The 22,906-nt window shown below is 40.0% G+C and overlaps 1 protein-coding gene across 33 annotated transcripts in view; it reads right to left on the bottom strand.

The window, feature by feature from the left end:
- Positions 1-22,906, bottom strand: part of LOC122766725 (receptor-type tyrosine-protein phosphatase delta-like) — a 315,856-nt gene that overhangs the window by 193,396 nt on the left and 99,554 nt on the right. For all 33 annotated transcript variants that reach the window (XM_044021823.1, XM_044021830.1, XM_044021826.1 and 30 more), the window contains exon 5: positions 3,415-3,487. The gene's annotated coding sequence lies outside the window, so the exon portion shown is untranslated. The remainder of the gene's footprint in view (positions 1-3,414; positions 3,488-22,906) is intronic.

Here is a 22,906-nt window from a genome sequence, read left to right as displayed (position 1 = left end):
GCATGTAAGAGGACCAAAATAGTTTTCATAACAATTTTCATTCGTCAAATTAAATTGAATTTATAATCAAATACAATGTGCGTCAATGATGGTCAGGACGTACCTATTTTGGATGTATAAATACAAGTCAATGATGTATAGACTGTGTACTGTATACGCACCTTTTCCTTAATTTAGAGAAATATCCATAGCATTTTATAATATCCCTTAATGCTGTATAATTGCATAGAAGTAACCTCAAGACATGCCTTTGGAATATCTTATGAGCATTTGCATGGCATTTGCATATTATTTGCTTTCTGCACAGGTGATAAAGCAGCATTTAGACTGGGTGACACCATTTTATTTGTATGTGTCTGTGTGCATGCGTATGCACAATGAATATGTTTTCTTAGCTGTGTAGCGCTAACGTGCGCAAACTGGATCCTGTAACAGGTGCTTTGGCATGGCTTCCTATCGCCACGAGGGCCAAAGAGAGCCTGTGACAGCCATGTTCCTCATGTGACATCATGAAAGTACACATCCCTTCAAGCACTGTAATAAATCATCGTAGACGAGCCTGGCCCACTACATGTGCTTGGATACACACACATGCCCACACGTTTTGTTAGCTGCAACACAATCTATCAAATCTAATGTGTATGGAAACATAATCATGTCAGCTACCCTGAGGTGGTAGGATGGACTGGACATTTTAGGTCATACCACGCAATCCAGAGAAACTAAAGACCTGTTGTTTTTTGTTTTTTTTATCCATGGAAACCAGTACTCCTAATGGTAATCCTTGAGTATAAGTCAACCCGTAACCACCAGCAAAGGGAACTAATCATTTGTAACATCGCCTTAATGAGAAGACTGAACTCGGATGAAATGGAAAGTCTTCCCTCGTTAATGAAGAAAAAATCGAGTCATCTTTCAACAACACAACAGTTATAACATATGTGTCTTGTGGCTAAAACTAAAACTGCTGTAAAAACAATTTTCACTATTAGCAGGTTACTTGTACTGTAAGCAGTTTTTAAGAAGTACTCTCTGGAAAGTTTTCTGGGGCTGCTGCACTCACCGTTATTCTAAACCAGGTCACCCGCTTCTACTGTGAATTGTTCTTTATATAACACAACTCCATCTGACAGGTGTAGGACACCTATGTACCCCTGTTCTTGCTAAAATGCACTACAACATAATTTAACAAGCGTCTTCAAGGCTTTCTCTGAGGACAAATGGCAGATTCAATTTAAATGTAATGTCTCTAAGTTATACAGACACACTTGCAATTATTTAGATGCAAAGTGAGTCTAACTTAGGACGACTTAGCTAGACTTTTCATTGGTGTCGTCTTTATTTAAATCACTTTACCACATGAGGCTGCTGCAGATTTTCACAATAATTGCCACAAGGGACAGAGCAAATTATAGATACGCTCAGATTGTAACCCATCAGGGCCTCCTGGCATTTATACTTACTTATTTAATGTGTTTGGGAATGTATCTATTATGCTTTTAATCTTTATATTTATTATCTGTCCAAAGTAATTGAAAGCTTGAATCACTTAAATAGTGTGTATGCACAATCTTGCGGTTTTTAGTGCTTACAGTGCAAGTCACCTTTAGCTGCTTTTAGTTACTGTGTGGTGGTATGGTGTGGAACATGATTTTCAGATGCAGTCCCACTTAGTGTCAGGGTGGACCTCTGATTTAAAATTGTCTGATATTAATCTTAATTCATCTTAATCCTAATTAAATGCAATACACAGGCAAACGCTGTGGTACATTTACACTATACAGTGCTCATGAGGTCAGTCTACAGAAAAGTAAGCTTTCGGATATTTACGGCTGCTCATAATGATGCCATGAGAATTTTACTTAAGAGACTTGGATGGTGAAAGTTCAGCTAAAATGATGTGGCAGCAGCAGTCAACACTGTAAAAGTATCCCAACGAACTTCAGAAATAAATGTATTTTTGAGTCTAATACATTTGACAATGAAATCATCCTCGTACTGCAAGCCACCAGACCTAGACCTATTAATCTGCATGGAATTTAAGTCATCTGTGTTTTTTCAGGACCACGAGTTAGTCGAAAGAGAGTGAGAGAGATGGCAAAGTTATTCTATAAGAAAGGGAGATGTCCCGTTAAAAAGTCTGTAGGCGAGAATAGTCCTGCTCTAATTTTAACCAGAAAATGGCACACAGCAAAACTTCTCCTTGCAGGTGCATTTGATAAGCTCACTGGACGTCCTATGGACATGCAGAGAAATGTTTGTGTTTGCTGGCCTCTGCCCAGGGAACAGTATAACTCGCAGGAAAACAACACACTCCCAATTACAGCTGTACCCGTAAGTCCTCCAGGGGAAACCACAGCACAACTCACTGATGTGAAAAACAGCACAGCGATAGAGGAGAACTACACTGTGGCTCCAAAGAACATGAACTGTGCTTTCCATCATCCCAACTAGAGCATAGTGGTTAGTGAGAACTCAAAGTAATTTGTTCAAATAATTTGTTGACTTTCAGTGTTGTATGTGTTGATGTGATTGATTGCAAAAATGGCTTTGTTATTATTGTATCTGACTCAGGCATGTTTATATTTGGGTCACATAATATAATTATATATTATACAAATGATATAAATATCTCAAGAAAAATGTTTTTGTTTTGCATTTTGTTTGCACGTATGTACTACAGCCTCCACGATGTGATAAAAGAACATGTCAGTTTTTATTTTAACGGTGTGGGCAACTCTGGGTTAGTGCATCATCTACACAGAAGTGGAGCAGAAGCAGCAGCAGCAGTAGAGGTTCCTGTACTCTAGAGGGCACCATGACCATGCTTTATGTTTGACATTATTCTACACACAGCACTACCATTGTTTTAAAGCAATTAAGCCACAATAGTAGCTGCAGCATCACGAATACTGACCGGTAAATATCTGCGACCATTTTTATTTTTATTCTTTTTTTTTTTAAGTCATTACATCAGCTTATTGTACTGGGACAATATCTCATGAAAGAGGCATTTACTGTTCTACAATGTGTAGAGCAACCTGCTTTTTTTAAAAAAAAAAAGGAAATCATACCTAACTTGTTTAAACTTAACTTGTTTAAGATAAACTATGATTTCATATCAAAGTCAAACAGCGAAAAAGTCAATTTTCTGTGACTGAACTATGGATCATGCCGAGACATGTATTCTTTCAATGAATTGATCTATACTTATAACATTTAGTTGTTTGAGCCCCTGATTTGATTTTTACAGGTTGACATTATTATCTTGATGATATTACTACAGGCTTTGACATTTGAACACCAAAAACAGACCTTTGGTCACAGATGATTGTCATAGATAGATTGTTTTTTTATTGAATAATAGAATTTCATCAACATATTGTTTTCTCAATAATAAAATGTGGATCTTACCCGTTTGGAATAATCAATTGCGATTGCTGCCCCAGACCAGAGTGATGAAAGAAGGGAACTCCTCAGAATCTCCCTGGAGGAAAAAAAGATAGACAGGTCATGGAAGTGTCGTACATCAGTATATGGAAGCATTCTATTGTCCATTCACAATTTACAGTATGTTGTATACATATTCAACAGCATTCGAACAGTTAGACTTTCTAAAATGCATTTCATGAATAATGAAGTGCAATTCATCCGGTTTTGCATTAGATAACTCATAGTGAGTAACATAGTGACTTAATGAGACATTCACACAAGCAAGAAAGCACATTTTTGGAATCCCTCTTGATGGTAATTCAAAGATAAAGACTCACTTTTTCCATGACCATTTTTTGACTTTTCAAATAATCCTCATAAAGAGTAGCACAGGGTTTTACCTTCTGCTTTCCCACAGCTTCAGATATAAAGTTATGGGATAGAAATAGCAAATTGGCTACTGCGCTGACAATGTTTTCACATCTCCAAGTCTGCTAGCAATTTGACCAAGCTTTCTGCTAAATTTGCATAAAACTACACATATTTCAGAATAATACGGATTTATCTTTATCTAGCAATGTCTTTAGGATTTTTTTTTATGTAAAGTATTTGACTACATAATTAATGCATTAACTCTCATAATCCCTAAATGATGCATGAAGTATGAATTTGTAATGTAGCCTCTATGTATTGTCTTCTAAACGTGCAGCGGTTCCATTCGACTCACACCGCACAACATGTTTGATGTACTCCAAGGAGGTGATTTTGCCTAATGAGAACAGCTAAAAATAGACTGCTGCGTGAACGCTGACAGTGTCTTCCACCGCGTACCGAAGACAGGATAGCAGGATGTTTGGTTAGGTCTGCTTGTAAGTAATAATTTCAGACAGTTACTCTCTCTCTCTCTCTCTCTCTCCTCCATCCTTTCTCTTGCGCAGGAAAGCATGAATATGCACCTGATGTGTGTGTGTGTGTGCACACACGCACCGATAAATGACAACCATATTGTGCACATATGGAACCCTAATTGATTTAGTCAGTCACTCGATGTGTTCACTTTGATGACAGGAAAATAAATAACAGGGTGGCACAGGAGACCCTAAATGATATCCGGGGAACACATGGACTCTCCATATTCTTTTATATGCAGTGGGAGGGTGTTTATATAACACATGTCAGTATTAAGAGGCTTCCATGGTCGATTTACAAAGACCTAGCAGATCTTAGTAGGGTGTGTCTTGTCACATGGGATGTGGTGACTGACATATTCCTGCCTGTTTGCTTCGCATAACAATGCGCCACGACACACCATTCAATATTCTGCATCTTAAAAGCACTGCGAATATGAATCCAGCTTGACTTTTTGCATTTGGAGCCCTACTTCGCATCATTTACTTTCTAGTTCACAAAACCTCTTGATATGCAAAAATCATATGTTTACTTTCAAGATCAAAGTTTCTTTCTCCCGCCCCCTTCTTCAATTTCCCCATCTAAAAACGGACTCCTTTCATTATGCAAGCCAACAAAGGGCAGCGTCTGCTCATATAGCCCATTCCAGGCATACTGATTAATTAGCTTGTATAATTAGCCTAATGATTTCGAGAAACACGGCCATGGCCACCCAAGAAGCTATGCTAATGGACCCTGTCTTTAGCAATTAAAATGCCCATAACTTAACAAAGGTTGCTTGGACGTCCAGATGACTGCTGTGAAAAAAAAGTAGGTGGTGCAGTAATCAATGTAGCATCATGTTAGCTTGTAGTGTGCCGAGCAAATATTGTTGGATTTAGCACATTGTGAGAGAGTGTTTGCAAGGCATGTGTTTGTGTTGAATCGTGTTTTACAGAAGTGCAGACATCGCTGGCAGAATGAGTGTTAATGAAGTGTTCTCATTTCTCACATTTGAACATGATGAACTTTGAAGCCGGGCGGGTGCTTGCCGCAGCCCTCAAATTAGACTTGAGATGTGATGCGAGGTGCTGAAAGTGTCAAACCTGGATTTAGTGTCACAAGGAGTCACTTAATTTTCCAACAATCTTTTAGTGTCATATTGATATGGCTTCAGTCAGATGTTAACTTTAATTCTGTGTGAGCACATACAATACAGTGCTCTATGTTGGACATTGGGCTTCACTGTCTGCTGAAAACAGTGGAGTTTGCGCTCTGATATTATAGCAACAGCATTTGTGGCTGCGCTCAAGACATAAATCCACCAGTTTTATGACCTCCTACTGTACAGTAACCAACTGAGACACTAAGTCAACTAAAAAACAACAACCAGAATGTTGAAGTGGAGTTTAAGATATCTTATGTTGTACATATTTGACTTGTGGGAACAGTTAAAAGACATCAAAATCTTATACTTGTTATATGCTATATTGCCTTATTTTACATACTATATACAGTATATACAACATTATATATTTCAACTGTGGATCAACACTTCAGAGATTACTGTAAGACCGGCATATCACTTCAGTTGCATATCTCCTTTTGTTCTGATACTGTGCCACAGGAGTACTTAACTTTAGTATCAGTCATTGTAAATGTTGCCTGATTACACACATTATCTTGAATGAGGCAACAGTAGAATCAATATGTAAACATTATCATTTGCAAATAACTGATAGAAAGTATCATCCATAGGCAAGTTTGTGCCCACCCATCCAATGCAACATAAAAATGATTGTCATTTTAGTTCTGTTTTGGCTTATTTTCTAAAAACTCCACTATGTGTTCAACACAGTTTAACAGGTTGTAACATTAAAAATGATAAAATGACAGTACGCCATATAAATCAATGTGGCCCCCATCTTTTTGATCATTTATATGAATTACGACTAAGAGGTGAAACAAAACTCTCAACACAGCAGGTCTCAAATAAAGCAGGTGTTACGTGTGGATCAGCAGACTGACTTCATCTGCAGCATGACTCATGTACGACTATTACAAGTTACTTGTGTATTATAAGTTTTCAACACCACCTTCCTAAAACTGGTAACTCGGAAGCCCTGCCATTCCCAGATTGATTTGACAGTTGCAAAAGAGTCCATATGCTGCCTCCCTGAAAGCCTCTTTAATGAAACTATGTAAGGCAAATGTGTCATTAAAATTCCCAGCACTCCCAATCACTAATTGCACAAAGAGTCTTGATAACAATCTGTTTGTGTCTGTGCCTCCATGTTGCCAGCAGGTGCAATGCTATTCACTTGTGTGCGCCGAACATCACAGTCTCGACTCTGACACCATTGTGTCAAAAACTCTGTGCTCAGCTCGTCAGTGCTGGTGCGCTGTGCCCAAACAAGCCGGCTAAAAATGAGCATTTGGGAAGTGATCTGCCTTTCACTTCCCTCTCTATCTCTGCACCCACTACTGCCTCAGTGGCACAGGCTAGCGTCACTGTCGGATGTAGATTAAATTAGCTATACAGCACATTTAACTGTATATCTATTTAGAAGTGGCATCATGCAACCCAAAAAAGATCCACTTTTTGGGTGGGAGTGTGTTTGATGGCCTATGCATATTGCATAGGTTTGCAGTCATTAGGGTACCACACATGTCGTGTGAGCTGCGTCAGTGTAAAAGTTCTCTTCGAAACTTCAATATACAAACATACATAACGCCGAAAAAAAGGAGATATATAAAAATCACTTTACCAGCAGCTTTTACATTTATATGCATATTCATCATGACAGATATACATTTGTTCACGCTTCATTGCTCAAACTGACCATTAATATCCTTCCCCTTATTTAAATTTTATCCTCCTTGCACTGACGGCTTTAACGCAGACTGATTTTTTTTTTTTTCCTCTTCATTTTTTTCCTAGAATGAAAACAGGGGAAGGCTGCTACCATGGTGGTGTGACGGAACATCTGAGTACGGACTTCATTTTGTAAGTTACCTTTCTCTTTTCAGCCAACGAAGCCTTTCTATCAGTAGAGCCTTATACAGTACCATGCTCAAAACCTTCCATCCTGATGAAACTGCTCCCCCTCAAATCCCATCATAATCTCCTCAGCATGCATTATATTAATCGTTCAAATATCTCATCAACACAACAGGATAAGCACGCGCTCATGTGAATGTGAGGAGATGCAGAGAAGGAAAAAAGGGAAAGGGTGAGAACATGAAGGATGAAGAGAGTAAAGGGTGATAGATCAGATGTAATGATGAAACTGCATATTGAACAGGAAGATAAAAAAAGATGCAATGAGAAAGGACAAGAAGAGGGAAAGAGCATTAAGGCAAAAGCAGGAGAATTGGATAAAGGTGGGGGGAGGGAGGAAGAGAAAGGTAAGGAGCATAGCTTCATCTGACTTTAGCACTCTTTGGAAACTCAATGCCACCACATTCTGTCCCTTTTTCCAGTCAGCTTTGGAAAATATGATAGCATTGATCATCTTCTTAAAAGACTGCTTTTCCTGTCACTGTATCACCTCACGTCATTAAGCTGACAGGTTGAATTGCCTTAAAAGGCTTCTCTTATATCTGGCAAAGGCTGCATGCTGATGGCCTTTCTGCTGACCCACCTAAGACTGCTTAATTGTCCGTCATATTGATTTTCGGCGATCGGCCCTATTTTTAATCATTGATTGTTTTGAAAGGCGGTAAAGTCGGCAACAAAATGTCCTCAGAACTGTAATGGATTGTGGCCTGTCTAAAGTCAGTGGCTTTTTCCACATAGATTGAGATTCTTTGTAATTGCAAACACATGATCATCAATCAAAACCAGGTAATTCCATCACATTCATTGCCTCCATGACAGATATTCCATTTCTATTGTCCTGATGCATTACTTCTTTGATGCTCACACCCCCGCGTTTCCCTACAGAGTTCCCATCTCAAATCTCATGAGTACCGGCAGGAAAAATAAAATAAAATAGATTTTGTCCTCCAGATCGCTCAAATTACCTCTTCTATAAATTCACTTTTCTCTGCATAAATCTTAAGGAAGTTTGGGCTGCCCTCTGCCTCTGCTTATTAGCCAACCAGGGATCAATTTATCACCTTTGAGGACAAAGTATAGAGGCGTCGAGGGATTCTCCCTATCCCTTTGATTTATGGAGTCGGAAGAGAGTCAGGGCATTTTTGGGTCATGCAAATTCTTCCCGGCACAAGTGCCTGCCCTTCCCTACCTCCTCTTTGTGTTAAATTATTTCTCTGACAGCAAGAGACAGAGGAGAATCTGTTAGTAAATCAGGTGCTTAGAGTGTGAATGAGAAGGTTATGCTTGCTCTAGAATGAGATGATGACACGGTGCTGTAAATGTACTGACCGTGTATCAAAGTGGACTAAGACGAACTCTCACAATTCACAACACAAACGTAACATGATTGCTTATCATGCAGTTGGGTGCCTTTACCACTAGTCTGTGCTATTGGTCTAAAAAAATTCTTCATCCGGTCTTGTGACCCACTTTTTCATGAAAGGAGCTGCAGGAATGTGGCTGCCCCACCTCTCCTGAGCTAAGTGGTTTGGCAAAGGCGCTACAGTGCCACGATCATGCTCTACAACTCCTCATTTATTGTTGTCCTCATGTAAATGATTGGCTGGGGATTGGGGCTTGTGGGAAATGTATTTCTTGTGGAATATGATGGGGTCCAGTGGAGGTGATTTGAAACCACTGCTGGTTTTGCTTTGTTACGAGGGAGGTTTGAAACGTTGCATCACATATTGTTTGGCATTGATGTTTGAATGCAGTGTGATTGAACCTCTTATCTGATGCTATACAAACAGGGAATATATTATAAGTCTCCACTCCACACTGTTGGAAAACTGACAGAATACAGACCAAAATACAGAGAATCAACACACATTCACATGTTGCTCTGATTTACAATACTGCCTGTGTGGCATGCCCTTAAATTAAACCCAAACTCCATCTTGTTCCTTTTTTTTATGTCTGCCATAACTACAAGCTGCGTCCAGGCTCCACTTCACATTTCAATTGCCAGTACCTTGGCTATCATCCACAGTTCTCATAACAAATGAGCCTGCTCCGGCTAGCAGAGCTCTCCAACACCTACCACTGTGGCCGCTTTTCTGTCATCTTTGTCATTTTGTCTCTCTCCTCTGTTTCTCCTCTTTCCCTTTTCTACCTTGTTTAGGCACAATCGAGCCTTTCTTGTGGCAGATAGCATAAGACTCACTGTTTGCTGAGTGGGCAGTGGCGAGTGGAGGAGTAAAGAAGAGAAATATAGAAAGAAGGATGTTGAGGGAGGATGGAGTGAAAGGAGAGTTATCTAACAGTATTAAAGGAGAACAATGGAATAGAGAGCACTTAAAATACTTATGACATGAGCCCTCTTGCAAAAAGGAGGGGATGAGTAACAATAGCTGAATCCCTCTTGAGGCCCCCCATCTCTATATACAATATGCTCTCTCTCACCTTCTTCATCTTTCTCACTCTTACCACCTATGTCTCTCTTTCAATCTCCTCCTATCTCCCGGCTTAATTTTCACTTACTGGCCAAGAGATTTGATGGCTCTCAGAGGAGTCATGTTAATAATGTGTGTGAGAGAGTGGCTTTAATTAACCATAGAAAGAAGAAGAAAGAAACCGTATTTAATTTCAAATGGAATGGCAAGAGCTTCCACCAGTAGCGATGCTATAATCCTTGGGTAGATATTGATGGTGGAGAAATGGGTGTGGGAAACCTCAGGTGGGGGCTATTACATAGATGAGGCTAAAATGATGAGATGCAAAGAGATAAAATGTTTCACAAGTGTGGAATCTGGTGGTGAGAGGAAGAATGAATGAAAGATAGATCTAGTTTGACAAAGAATGAGACTAAATCAAAGCTTTTGCAAGAGGCAGAACAAATCTTGTGGCTAGCCACGGGGGGGTCAACAGGTGAAGCAAGTGCTGACAGGACAAGAACCAGAACAAGACAACAACTGCTTGGCCCAAGTCTGTCCACAACCAGGGAGCGAGAGAACACATTAAAGGATGTCACAGCAAGGCTAAAGAAATGTCTAAGTTAGTCGGTTTCACACAGGTGTGAGTGGACTGCGAAGTCGACAGCAAATTAGAACAAATACCCTTCCTTTCACCCCTACCATGCAGGAATCAGAAAGGTGGAACAAGATGACAAATTTCCTCTGAGCCGATCAAACTTCCAGGAGTGTATAGCACTTCAAATGAGCTTGCTGTCCATCTGACTTGCGAAGATAGCAGCCGCCTGGCAGCTCGGCTGAAAAGATATGCTCCTTTGCACACAGGTGTGCGAGTACACCAGACTTTGCATAAGTACACACACACAAACCCTCTTCTGCCATACTCTGCACACGTTTTCTTACCCCAAAACATACACACAAAGAAATCCCCCACCTTTTGTAAATTAAGACATGGCATATCCTTCTTCCAAACCTTTCCAACCAACCTACATATTAAGTGGATTTTAATGCAGAAAACGAATGTGTTTACACTTGCAATCAAAAGATTCCACTTGGCACATAATATCTGCGGATGAGGTCTCGGGAGGTTCCACGTCCTCTCTTTTTGTATCACATAACAAACATGTGACAGCAGTAGAAGAGAAACTCTCCAGCCTTTTGTAAATAGGGCACCATTTGAATATTTCACACACAGCTTGCGCTTATTGAGCATTCATTCCTTTTGAATTGCAACTTTCAAACTGTAGAGAGAAAAGCGCAGACATTTACAAAATCATCTAAATATATACACTTTGAGTGTATGTACAGTGTTTGCGTGGTGTATTCTGTCCATCTCAGAGGGAAGTGTCGTCTTCTTGATGGTGATGTAGAGTGTGAATTTTAGCGATAGTAAATTCCTGGCTGTATATATGAAATAATGATAACTTGGCCACCTGGTAAAAGATTTGCATTTTGGTGCTGACTCTCCATAGAGAGGACTTGAAGAGCGTGTGGAATTTGAAAGTGGAAAGATAAAGACCCTGTTACACAGGGGATCTGGGAGTGTCTCAATTTTTTAGGTCTGTGCCATGACAAGAATCATGAAAAAGCAAATGGAATTACTTAAAGGCTTAATCTGTATTGTTTACTGAGGGTGAGCTGGGATGGTGGAAAAAAAAATACAGACTGGAGACAGAGAGAAACGTTCACATAGCGTCACTATTTGTTGTTTTAGCACTGCTAGTATGAACGATTATTTTTCAATCACTTTATTGCAATACATCCATAAAATAAGGGAAACATGTTTTTGTTTTTGTTTTTGTTAAATAAAAAAACTGCTCATACAGATTTAAGTGTCAAGTATTTAGTGTGACCTACCCTTGTCCCACTATTTTATGTCGACAAATATCTGCTGTGAAAAAAGGGTTATATAAGACCAAATTTCAGTCCCATAATTCCAATCCACATGGCAATAATTACAGAATTTGACAGACATAAAAACATCAAAGCTGCACAGTACACACAGTACTATAGGAAGGAGCGGAGGAAAACTCAGGGTGACCAGATGGCAGGTTGACTGTTCTGAATCCTTGCTGACACACTCCTGATGTGTGACAGTGAGGGACAGAAGGCAAAAGCAAGGCAGGAGACGGAATATGCGTAAAAGCAAAAAAAAAAAAAGGAAGGAAGGATAAAGGATGAGAGGAACTGTTTGAGGAGAGGATATATGCAGAAATGTTCGACGAGTAAAACTGAAATAGGACAGACACTCCCCGTGCTGGCAATTCTTTCAAGTTTATTCGAGAGCCCTTTAGCAAGGCACTCTCACGGTTCCAGTGGAGATACTCAGTGGCAAACAATACATTGCTGGGCAGCTCCCAGGTGTAAAAGTGTGAACGAGTATGATCCTCTCTCTCTCTGCAGTTACCCTCTGAGATCATTGCTGTAAATAAGAGTGTGTTTTTTAGTCAACATCCCAGGACCAGATTAGAGATGAAGCTTCAAGAAGGCGCAAAAAGGAAATGAGAGTCGGTTAATGGATGAGGAAATGAAGAAAACAACAAATGATGTGAGATTGTTTTAGTTTTAGAATCGGGTGAGCTACAATCATTTACATCAGTGAGGACTGTAGCTCAGTGGCACCATATGCTGTAGACTAATTTCTGGCTCAGTCTACATGCCGGTGTGTCCTTGGGCAAGACACTTAACTCCATGTCGCTGCTGCCGGCTGTGCCGACAGTGTGTGAATGGGTATGAGAGATGAGTGATAGAAAATGCGCTGTATGAAAGTGTGAGCGAACGGTGGTGAATGGGTATGAAGCGGCTTTGAGTGGTCATCAAGACTAGAAAAGCGCTATACAAATACAAACCGTTTGAGGTCAAGGATATCATGCCTTCCAAATTTGCAGCTGATCTGAGAGTGAAAGTGATGAAGTGTGGTGCATCACCATACACTTGGTGGTGGCAGAACACTTCAGAGAAAGTTGCATCACTGCAAGGGGGGAGGAAGGGAGGAAAGACAACATGTTGAGAGGCAGAATGTGGATGGATGGCAGAATATTAAAGTGAGGTGTGTAACGTGAAAGTGCTCCAGCAAGACAGAGACACTGTCAGGGAATGAGAGGCAGCAGAGAAGAAGGGGAAACTATGTGAATGGATATTAGGTCAAGTGTATAGTCACCTGGTGTCGATATGGGTGGAGGTGGGAAGGAGGGAGGGATAGGGGAGGTGGGGAGGGAGGAGACGGTCTAAAAGTGAGCAGAGTGTGCAAGCTAGAGATAGGGGTTCTTACTCTCCTCTGGGAAGCTCTAAAAAAATTGAGGGAGACATAGAGAGAGATAGGGAGAGAGAGAGAGAAGGCAATGGGAGAGAATGGTGAGAGGAATGAGGAGAAATCTGGGATAAAAGAAAGGGAGAGCAGCAGAATTTTTTTTGGGGGGAGAGCAGAGATAAAAATAGAGAAAGAGACAGGAGGAGAGACATTTCCAACAAGTCCAAACTATCGTGCCAGAACATACTTATCTCCCAAAGTGCAGACAGTACATTATCGCTACTGGCACTGGAAAAAAAAGCCTGGATCATCAATAAATGAAACCCGGCGCAGGTAAACATGACGCAGTGTTTTAAGAGGTATCGGCGCTGACAAAGGGAGTGAGCTGGTGAGAGGACACAGCCGTGCAGACGCTTTCTCATTATCTGCCTTGCATCAGTTATTAACACGGTGTCCATTTGAACATCTAATTAATGCAGATAGCCAAATGCCAAACCTGATGAAATACTGTGATGAGGGATTAGCTGGAATAACAAACCCTGTGACCGGCATAACTTTGTCTCACTGATTAGGTGGCAGACAGAGGAGGGCAGTAAGCATTTCTGGATGACTTCGGTCTCTCTTGCCATTTTTTCTTTCTTACTCCTCTCCTCCTCCTACCTCCACTTCACTGTCCTTAATGAAGATTTTCTCCTTCTGCCACGTGCCCCCATTCTCCCAGCTTCCCTCCCCTCAGTCGCTGAGTGCTGTCCTAATTCTATTCTGATAGATGGAAAGAGGAAGAGGCTCATTAAAAATTGCTGTGCTGATTGTGCTGTTGCTGTTTTTATTTTAGTCGAGAGGCATGTGCGTGAATGTGAATATAATGTCTGGTCAAGTTCTTTCCAGGCACTTTTAGGGTAGCAATGGTGTTGTGGTCCAGCAAGTGGTATCATAGTTATCATTACTCAGAACATTTTACTGCAGGGGGTTGAACTGAAGCTTTGCCCCACATAGGTTTTTACATTATATTTCACATCAGCGCTGAGAGCCAGAAAAAACCTAAGTCATGCTGACAATAGTGTACTTCAAGTTTACTTTGGAATGTATGTTTGCATTGACTTCACCTTAAAAGAACAATAGAAGAACAGGAGTTCTTTTTAGGGGGGAGATGAACCAGAACTGACAGTTGTATCACACATTGCATTTCCTTCCTGGAGGCAAGTGTTCTCCAACAAGCCAAACATAACCTAACTAAGAGTGCATTTAATGATGGAGAACATGCTGTCTCATTTGGTAAATTACTCTCTTTGCACGTGTTGGATTAGAAGTTCTACTTCTTTGTGTATTAAATATGAGTCGATGGCCATGTTTGTAGTATGTTACCCTGATCTATGCCAAATGATAAACTATTCCTTTAGATGCAGTATCATTTTACCATGTTTTTTTTTTTGTTATGTATTCTATTATTATTTCTATTTTTCTTTTTACTAAATAACATAGATACATATGCTGGTTTTAGCTGTCCCCATCATTTTGTTGCTAAAATGACCACACCTTTTTGTTTAGGAAATTAAATAATTACACATTTTAAAGCGTTGCAACACGATACTAAAACGAAAAAGGGAGAGAAAACCAATGGGAATTAGACTTCTTTCTCAGAGTTTGTCCACTCTCACGCTCTGAAGATGACTAATTCCTTTACTTCTTTCCCTTTTTTTTTCTTTTACCTCATTCCACAATGCTTCAAATTAGTTAATGGCAGACAGCGAGTCGTGAAACAACCCATTTCCCTCACATGTAGTTCCTCACATTTGCAATTCAAGCCGAGAAAGAAAGTGGGAAAGTGCTTTACAAGTCAGGCGCATATATATTTATGTCACAGCATGTGACAGTGATAGGTATAACATAGCATACACTGCTTGTACTTCCCATAACACCCATACACACAGTATGTTCAAACACTTGAAAGCAAGTATGCTTGACAGCTAAAGTGATGCAATAGAACTGTGAAATGCTAAGGGGAGCCTATAGCAGGATGTATTTAATTCATGCTATGACACTTTTTCTGGACAGTGCCAAGATTATTCAGAGCAGTAGTATTTCTTCTACTAAATGTTCTGAATTTGTAAGTTTGCAGAGTAGGACTGACCAGGATGATAAATAAAGAGTCTTGAAGAGTACAGCTTCAGTGTTACACTCTAACAGTAATAGTGCAAATCTGTGTGGGGACAAGGGCAAATGGAGCCTGCAGAGTGAGCTGCATGCTTATTGCCTGGACGGGAACCCTTGTTAACAGCAGTAATGTATTCTTGGGCATCAAAGGCTCAAAGTTGAGAGTTTTAAGGGAGCTCGTCACTATTGATTTTACACCAAGAGTAGCTTCCCAGGTTCATTATATGGGAGCTCTCGGCGCTTCCTTTAGGCAGTGATGCCATTGCACAAACAACTGGGAGCTTGGGGTGAGAGCTACTTTGTTTTTGAGAACAGAAATTAGCTTCAAATATTTGCTGTTTTGCATTCACGGGATACAAAGTATAGAATAGGCTAATGAATGCTATCAGTATAGTACTCCAATCCCTGGGGATTTTTTGTTCACAATGAATACACATAGCACCACAGAGAAGGTTCATGGATGTTGTGAAGGAGGACATGGGGACAGTTGGTATAACAGATGTCACGAGGGATTGAGTGAGATGGAGGCAGATGATCTGGCAGATGATGATGTGGTGATCCCTCAAGGGAGAAGACCGAAGAAGAGGAAAATTTGAGTCTGAAAAATAGGATCATTTGATGCTTAACATTTTCTCAAAAAAAGGAGGCTGGGACTAAAATGCAATTGCTGAGGTTTATCTCTCAAGGAGACACAGTTTTCCTGCGTGTGGCCTATTCATCAATTGTCAAAACAGCTAAAACCATGCTTTTTTTATTTTGTTTTGATGCAATTTGTGCTGTGTACATGAGCTCTCCAAATTAGCCGTATAACGATGCATATTCATTTTGTTATTTTAGGTTGTTTTGGTCCACTTTGTGCACTGGGAATTATGTGAAATTATGAAAAGTACGTGGAAATATATGAGGTGTGTGAGTTATACTAGCTTGGTTATGTATCAAATCATTTAGTTCATTCATTGCACAGCAACCTGAAACCATGGCCGATTGTCCGTAGTAGATATGGTTAGTATCAGACAAGCAAAAGTGTAAACATCAGTGAGGACAATCAATATCTCATTAGGGTGTCTGTTTTGTCGCTTTGCATTCTCCACACACACACGTTATCGGATTACTAACTACAGCCATTTGGTAGGAAGAGCAATGCGGTACATGGCACAAGAAAATGGCCGTGCACTGATCCCTACACATGTTCTCCCCACACTTGTTCCGAATCTATCATCCTGTGATACAATCGGTGAAAAACATCGGAGCAACACTGCTTGTTCACATGTCTGAATTTCTAGCAATGCCATCACCCTTTTTAGCATATTTGTAGATGGAGGGAATCAGGGACACACGATAGCTGGTGGTGCTGGTACACTGGAAGATAAGGCAGGATGAGCTTCGGGCATAGGAGGCTGGAAGACTCCTCTTGTCACTTCAGATAAGGGTAAGGAAATGGGGCTGGTTGCTGAGGGACCAGCTAAGTGCTTGTCGCTGTCCTTTCAGCTTTCCAACAGCAGGCCGCCATAGTGCATCTGGACAGGCAGATGCCCATCTCACTACAAGAAGTTGTGCAAAGAGGTTCCTAAATGTGTAGTTGGAAAGCAAGGTTGATGAAAGTGGTTGTAAAGTTTGCAAGTGATTTGCGCTTTCGCTGTCACACACAAGAAATATGCATCTCCTGGAAGTGGCAGGATAGTGGTTAGTGGTTAGAGAGGCTGTCTGTCAACCACAGTGGCCATGTATCTGCAAGCCTCCACCCTACTGTAGTGTCCTCATGCAAGGCACCACTGTATAGACTCTGAAAATGATATTTTGTCAAAGGAATCTGGCCAATTTATAACGTTTTATATTGGTTTATTCTAAAACTTTTATAGGTGAAGTTCTATTTCTTCAGCTTGAGCTTGTAAAACAGTTTAATGTCCATTGGGACTCCATGAGACTTTATGCAAAGTAAAAAGTAAGTTAGTTTAAGATTTGATTGTGATGGTATTCCGCTTAAGAACTGATGGTGTAAAGTATGCATGTGTAGACAACAGTGGAGGTCTGATTAAAGACGCAGCAAATGTAGGGCCCATTATTTTTGGACATTGATCTATACACGTGACCACAAGTCAGGATTATGTCTGCCTGAGCGGCTCTGTTGGATTGCTTTGCTTTTGTAATTTGTCTCTAGATACCTTAACCACATGAAAGAACAATACCAAATTGCATTTGTCCCTTTACTATTTCAAATGTGATCCTTCATAACAGACATTTTGTTGCCACATTTTAAATACCTGACAAATTACTCAAATGAATACTTGCTTTCTTTTTTGGCTCACAAGACACTAAAAATTGCACATCGAAAATGCACTTCCCCTCCTTTATTGTTGATTATTGATTTTTCTTGCTGGTGTTTGTTTTGCTGTTGTTTTTAGGGGTGCGTATAAGAAAGTCGCTCAGAGGGATATCTCTGTAGAAAGCCTGTTGTTGAATACTTAAAAGGGAAGTGATGTGTCAGTCTGGCAATGCTCAGTTGGTTCATTTTTCAAAGGGCAGTGTTTACACTTTGGCCTGTGGCAAAGACAAGATCTCAGTTAAACAGTGTTGATGTTTAATGTAGGTAAAGAGACAAACCTGTTCTATTTACCACAGCATGAATCCAGAGGGATTCCGGCTCATTTCGCCATTCGATTTTTAGCTTGTGTGACTTCATCATGTCACTTTCATTTTAACCTCTGTAATAATAATCTTACCAAACGGGATTTAGTTTCAAAATGTGAATGCTTGATGTTATTGAGAAAACGACCGAAGGGCTTTGGCTTGAGTCAGATATAAAAGTACAAAAAATGGTGAAGTAGCAGGTAAAGCTGCACTGAGAATTTTTAACCTTGCAAGAAATATTAGGCTTTACAAGATGAAGAGCTTCATTACTAGGAATTGACTTCTATTTCGTGACACTTTGTCTAGGATATGTTTTATTTCGGATGTTTGACCAATAAATAACAGGATTCATACAGGTATGCACCAGCACACAAACATCTCCCAACATACACTGCTTCATTGGAAGGTCAGCTGCCACCCAAAGTGTGTTTATTTTGAGGGTAATTGCACAAGATTGAACAGTGAAATACCGTCACCTCCTGTCGGCCCTTTGGAAGATTAGCACCAAGGCCATCAGCGGGATCGATCAATGCACCAGCCGGTGCCTGCTTGAGGGATGGGAAGGTCAATCGTTGTGATGTTACTCACGCTGGGGGAGATCTGGTGTCAGGGGCTTTCATTTTAAAGAGACTAAATAATAGGGATACTTTATAGACTGAATGCAGTAGATCGACATCAGTGATAGCACAAGAGATTAAGGGGTGGATCGGTAACTGCCAAAGGACAATTTTTAAGCTGTGCCACAAGATGATAACTAAATTCTCAGGGATACCTATGCAACATGTATTATGCTGTCCCAGTCAGGTGTACATGATACACAGCTACCAGCTTACACAGCAGGGGCCCTGCTTTTCTCTTATTCAATTAAAGCTGTGCACATTTTTTTTTTTTTTAATGCTGAGCACATCCTCCGGCGGACTCAGATCGTCAGAGAGAAGGAGCTGACTCGTCTCATTCCTTAAATGTATTCATGTTCAATAAAAGTTGTTCATCAGTTTGAACCTGCCTGTAAGTTCAAACTAAATTTGAGCCACCTGGGAGAAATCTCAATGACTCCAATTTTTTTTGTTACACTGCCAGAGTGGAAACTGTGTGTGAGAGAAAGAAAAAAGAATGGCACTATAATAAAAACAAAAAAAAGCCCACACACTCTCTCCTACATGCCCTGAACTGTGAATGTCTGCAAAGCCAGCACGAGAGCATCTGTGAGCACTTCTGTTTGTGTTGATCAAGGCTTGGCCATTGTCCAGTCTCTGTACACAGTGTTACAGGTGAGTTGTCTTTGGCAGGCCTGGCACATTGATTATTGATTGTGCAGAGTGATGTGAGTAGAAGTGTGAGAAAGGAATGGACAGAGGCGAGGAGAGGAGAGGAGAGTGGATGTGTGGGTGGGGGGGGGGACATGAAGGAGTTCAGTGAGACGATATATTAGTAGCTAGATAGAAACCCAGGGCCGATACAAGCTGTGGCTTTAATTGTAACTTGACAAGAGTTGAAAGCCCTTGATTTTTATCAGGTTTGACACCTGTCACATGTAATTTTAGTGGCTATTATTAAAATCAAATTGTTTGAATGAAAAAAAGCCCATTGCAAGCACTGAATGGACTCTTTGGAAGTTTCTTGGAAACAAACACTGAAGTTTGAAGTTTGTTTCAGTGTTGTTTCAAGCTGAAGGCATTTCCTCTGTAAAATGTTTACAACTACTACTGGTTTAAGCATATTGTTATCTTACATCTTTACTCTCTTGAATAATTTGCACCTCACAACCTTTGCTGGGTCAGGCTAGCAGCAGGTAGCTTTGCAGTGTTTGAGTGTAACTGACGGACAGCTGGGTTCCAGAGTTTTTGCGCCCCTCCTGTTAAACTTTTAAGGGCATCATATACTTTCAATTTTATAACCTTAAAATATTGAGATCAGTTGGGATTCTGTCTTGTCAGTGTGAAAAGCTGATGTTGGTGTTTGCAGCCACAGTGCCGAGCTGTCAGCAGTCGCTCTTGGTGTGAGTCTAAGAACAACACACAGTGATGCTTAACATACCAATGTTTTGAGGTTGGCTATTATATTTTAAATGGCCATGTGAAGCTAAAACACCTACACATACAACAGTGGAAAGTCCATATCAACATATACATATACTATACCATATGCGATGGGCTATGGGAATGTCATAGTGTGAAATCGTTAAATAACGGATTCGAATACAGGCCTGCAGTTTAATTACTTTGAAATACTGACAATTAAGATCACAGTATTGATCAATGATAATAATAATATCATATGAATAATATATAATATAAATAAAGGCTGCATTGAGCAAAGAATGAAAGAGTGAGCTGGCATGAGGCTGGAGACTGTGCTATGTCTAATTTGCAGCAGACCGTGAGACTGCACTCTCCACCTTAGTCACACCCTGCTGTTCTTCTCAGGTAAACTCGGAAACTAAACTCAATGGATGAAATGAGGGAATGTGCGCACACACAGCACCACACAAACTAAAATATGAACCCTGCACCTTTTCAGACAGGAGTTTAGAACCTTGGAGGCCTTTTGCAGCTGGGGGTATCAGGAAGGAACTTCTGTTTTCCCTTTTCTAAGTTGTATAACGCACATGTGCCTAGAGGTTCTTGCAGAGATACAGCAGCCTGTGGTCAAAAAAGGGCTGCTGGTAGCTTCTGAAGAGCTCATCAAACATGCCCTGTTTCAAGTCTTTTTCAAGTGCGATAATTGCCGCTGATTTCTGTGGCTTGACCTCACTGCCAACTGCAGAGGGTGAGTGAAGTGGGTCTCTTTCATTGTCTATGACTCTTCGTCTTACTGTGTGCATCACTTATGGTATTGCAAGCAAATTGTAAATCCCAATCATCTATTATTCCAGTAAACAAGTTTAGCCATGTAGAACATTCAATTATACATTAAACATTAATAGCTGGGGCTTATTTCACACATCCATTAGGTTGTGCTAAAAATGCACACTCAATCTTATTAATAGAGCTTGAGTGACTTGACTGTGTTTTTTTCTGACTCGGGGTTTAATCAAGGAATAATAATGGTGCCATAAAGGGTGGCATTTTGTTATGGAGGAGCCATGTCTGAGAATTATATTACAAGTAGTACTAAAAGAATAGCAACCAGTGGGCATGAGATAAGAGATGAAAAGCGAAGGAAAAATACACTCTAAGGCCAAGAGGGTTTGAGTATAAGGGCAAACACCAGAAAAAAGAGAGAACACTGGAGCACATGCCTTTTAAATGATTGTTGGATGAGGGCTGTAGTAGAATGTGAATAATGCACCTTTTAGAATGTACACTTAGATCCTCCAAAGTGTACTAGTTGTTTGCTTTAGCCCTCTGTGTTAACACAGTTATTATGGAGATAATGGCTTTCATTAAAATGCATTGGCGCCTTGCTCAGTGTAATAACTTTGTCAAATTTCACAAAGTGTTATATTATATCCAGTGAGAGCTATTCAATTAAAGATGCTCGCCCAAAGCCATATGTAATACAGTATATTGCTCTAATTTGACTTTAGAGGCATTGTACTGTAGGAAACTTTGCTGATATTATTGATTAACCTTTTAACATCCGAACAGCATGATATCCTTTCATAGTGTAGTTTCTACTAATAATGGCATAGAATGGACAAAGTTTCCTGGTTTTGAGGTTGAAGCCAAAGTGGAAGTTTCTGAAACCAGTATCTATGGGAGTCTGTGAGAAAAATGACCTTCTTCTAACATTAAGCATTCATTCATTCATCATTAGTTTCAGGTCTTATTTCAATTCAGCATGAGTACAGCATGCACTGGGGGATTGACCCCTAGTGTTGTCTAAAAAACAATCAAAATGGAGCTGGCCAAAAGACTAAACTCAGGGCTTCAAAAGAAGAGTGAACAAGCGAATGGATGGCATCACTATGAATTGACACAGGGCCTTAACTAAAGGATAAAATGACTCTCAATTACAAAAATCAAAATTGATTGGCCTGCTACGCATCAATTAGTCATTTGACAGTTGTCACACACACCCTGTCCAGACACCTGGTCTCCATAATCCTGTTGAACTATTTATGTCAACAGCCACAGGAGCTTGGTGTGAAAAAATAACAGAAAATTGTATCGACTGAGTTCAAGGCCTTGTTTTGAGCCAGCCTATGTGGATATATCACACACATCAGACAGGTCTGGGCATGATGCCCAGCACTCAGAGAGGTTCACTTCCTTTTTCACTGTTATTGACTGCAACATAGTCAGCTATAGTTAGATATCAAAAATATATATATATATATATATATATACTGTGTGTATATATATATATATATTTATATATATACATATATATATGTATGTGTGTGTGTGTCACAAAATGTGTGTTTATACATTCTAAACAGCTCCTGGTAATTTGATGCTGAATTACACAAAATATTTGATTTGATATTTTGGTGTCCTAATGGGGTTTATACATTTTCTAGTTATTAAACATCAAGTCAAATATTTTTACTTACACACCCAACTGGATATTGAAACACTTTTCCCTTGCAGCAAAGAGACAATTAGTTTTTTCTTGTATTATGTAAATAGGTCAAGAAAAACACACTATCCACAATTTTCCCCTTTATCCCTCTGATAACCTCATTAAAACACGCAAATAATTCAATAGATGACTCATCCATCCTGATATACACTATCAACACCACATGTAGCATAGGGCTAGTATAACATATTTTACCACTACATTTACCCCCTCCTGCAGTAAACACAGCGGTACAGGATCGCTACCTACATCGGGAATGACGCAAACTGGATGGCGTGTATATTGTGCAAAGTTTGTAAGAAACTTTGAAGATAAAAATTCACAGGTTTACACTTTCCGATGAAGGAATCAACATCTTACAGGAGACGTTAAGAAAAAAAAAAAAAAACATCTTTTCAGTTCTCTCCCCCCACTACTTCAGCAGCAACAGGGGGATGTAATGTGCAAAGAGAGAGGAGGCTAGCGTTTTCTCAAGCTGAAAGGTTGTTAATTAGTGTTCATCACACATTCAGGGGG

Source organism: Solea senegalensis, linkage group LG3 (assembly GCF_019176455.1).
Source record: "Solea senegalensis isolate Sse05_10M linkage group LG3, IFAPA_SoseM_1, whole genome shotgun sequence".
Lineage (NCBI taxonomy): Eukaryota > Metazoa > Chordata > Actinopteri > Pleuronectiformes > Soleidae > Solea > Solea senegalensis.
Note: the sequence above shows the minus strand (reverse complement) of the source record. Positions and strands in the feature narration are given on the sequence as shown.